This window comes from Pundamilia nyererei, unplaced genomic scaffold (assembly GCF_000239375.1).
Source record: "Pundamilia nyererei isolate P.nyererei 1_Seehausen unplaced genomic scaffold, PunNye1.0 scaffold00258, whole genome shotgun sequence".
In the NCBI taxonomy this organism is placed as follows: Eukaryota; Metazoa; Chordata; class Actinopteri; order Cichliformes; family Cichlidae; genus Pundamilia; species Pundamilia nyererei.
Genome location: NW_005187659.1, coordinates 779316 through 781910, shown reverse-complemented (window position 1 = coordinate 781910; position 2595 = coordinate 779316). Strand labels below are relative to the sequence as shown.

At 33.9% G+C, this 2595-nt stretch overlaps 1 protein-coding gene across 1 annotated transcript in view; it reads right to left on the bottom strand.

Annotated features, from left to right (window-relative positions):
• Positions 1-2595, bottom strand: part of LOC102206437 (myosin heavy chain, fast skeletal muscle-like) — a gene marked incomplete at its 3' end in the record, with an annotated part of 14271 nt that overhangs the window by 2582 nt on the left and 9094 nt on the right. The gene's annotated exons all lie outside the window — the stretch shown is intronic.

Here is a 2595-nt window from a genome sequence, read left to right as displayed (position 1 = left end):
GTGTATGTCAAGGCACTATAAAATAAGGTTAAAGGTAGATTCATGCACTTTTTATATTGACTTGATTTTGTAAAAGACTTTAAGAATATATTTAAAAACAAAATGTTCACAAAAATGTATCAGTGTGTAAAATAATTTAAATAACTGATTACTAAAACAAATAATCTATTAACTCACAGCAGAGACATGGCAGAGGAAAATGTTGACTCTACTCACCTGCCTTAGAAGCCTTTCAGTTAGAGCAAACACTCAGAGCTCCTGCTTTTATACACATCGGATCTGCTTCCTCAGCATTTGCAGCTCACTAAGTTTGGTCAGGATTCTCTGACACCTTGCTGATAGATATGGTCAAAAATAAGCTAATGCGTCATTTTCTACACATCAAATTACCATTTTACAGAGGATTTTAATAATAATACGTACAATAATAAATGTATATACATTTAATTTCTTTATTTTATTAAAGAACAAATTATATGCAATAATAATGGCAGATTAATGACATTATACTTAAATGGCATCAACTCAAATCTTTCTTTTATTAAAACTATTTTTACAATCAATATAATTTTGGTTCTTATTTTTAAAAAAACAGTATTAAATGTCATTTGGTTCATATTTCACTGAAAGTATATAAACTGCATTTTTAGGAGATCAGTAATGCCCACAAAATGTCTAAAGCAAATTATAATACTGTATTGTATGGTTTGTAGATTATTTATTCAAATAAATCTTGAAGGGAAACAGATATTAAGTTCACATAGCTTATACTAAGCACATGCGTGTCCTGTTAATGTAATATCACAGCCAGTAATGGATTTAAATTTGGAGAAGTCTTGAAATGTCACTGGTGTTCTGTTACAGAGCATAGAAATCTCAGACATCGGAAATAAAATTCATGGTAAGACTTTCTGTTTATGCCAGACAGGTGTTGTATATCTCCTGGGAAATACATAGGTTTTAATTTTTGATGTATTGAGTGAGTGCTAAAAGATTTACAGAAGAGAAACCCTGTGGTTAACTTTCATTTCCAAGTTTTGCATGGAGTTGGCTTAATATTTGCCATCTTACCAGCAGCTTACCAGCTTATTTGAAAATAAATCCAGCAAAGGGAAGCGATTTGTGTTTGGCACAAGAGAAAGATATATTTATAGGACACATTTAGAAATGATATTAACACCATAACCCAACTTAAGCTTAATCTTAATTTATATACTTTCTTTCTCTCTTTTTATTGTTTAATATTCATATTTAATTTGCTAAAAAGTATGGAGTTATAGATAAGGGATAAAGTACAAGATGTTGTGCATTTTAACTATAACTCTTAGAATCAGGCAGCAGAGCAAAAAAGAAAAAAAGAAATTGTAGAGTAGACACATGTGATTAAGGAGGAGCTATAACCAAAACAGGAAAATAACTGACTTCATCTGCTTCCTTTTAGCCCTGGCATTACAGAAGAGCATGACTCCCTTCCGAACCATTGTATAAATGATCACTTTGCTATCACTTGCTACCCATACAGGCACTAATATATATGTATTAGACCACCCCAAATAAAATAAAAAATTGTAGGCAGACTTTGTCAGATACTGACCATAAAAAATCATCATGGTTAGATTTATAAATGAATTTAAATACAGTAAATACAATACCGAGATAGAGTTAAAATAATTATTGTGAGTTTGAGAAGGGAGAGGAATAGCAAGGAGTGAAGTCAAGGTTTTGCTGAACCATCTTAACTCCTTCCTTACTCTTTCTTCTTTGCTTCCATGATAATTCTTAAATTTGCTGGTCATAATGTAATGCTATATGGTTCTTTTACAACAAAAGACAAAAGATTGTAGGTTTTCTTTTCTTATCAAAGAACAGTAAGTACAGATGATGTAGTTCCTGTATGTTATGCAACCCTTCATAGAATCATGCTTTTTCAGCAGGATTAAACAACAAACATCCATGAGTGCATCAGGAAGATGGCCACAACTAATAGTGTACTTAGTGAATATGTCAGGCAGTTGAAACCCAAAAAAGAAGAGGAACAAGAACAGGAAGCACCATGGAAGGATGGCGCCTGCCTTCTACCTTTGTTAGAAGAATTGGCTGATATCAAGAAATCCTACCAATGGCTGGACATAACTGGACTGAAATATAGCACAGAGGCACTAATCATAGCAGCACAGGAACAAGCTCCTGGCACAAGAGTCATAGAGACCACACTAAAGGGTGGGTCAGAACCCCAGTCAAACTGAATCGCTGGTCGCCTGTCATCCCAGATAGTTGCAGTAAATGTTTAGACGAGAAGGGCACTGTGTTTCACTGTGTATGCAGCTGTCCAAAATTACAGCAGTACTGGAAATCAATCACGCAAACGTTATCTAAGATTGTTGGAGTAAATATACCTGTTGAAGCAAAAATGTGTGTGTTGGGTATATACCCAAAGAATTGTGACTTTAGCACCAGACAGCTAGAGTTATTTGACTTTGGACTCCTGAAAGCTAGGCGGTTAATATCTTTGTATTGGAAGAAAATGGATGTACCCTCAAGTCATATGTGGGTGAAGGAGATGGCATCATGTATTGTATTGGAACGACTTACTTA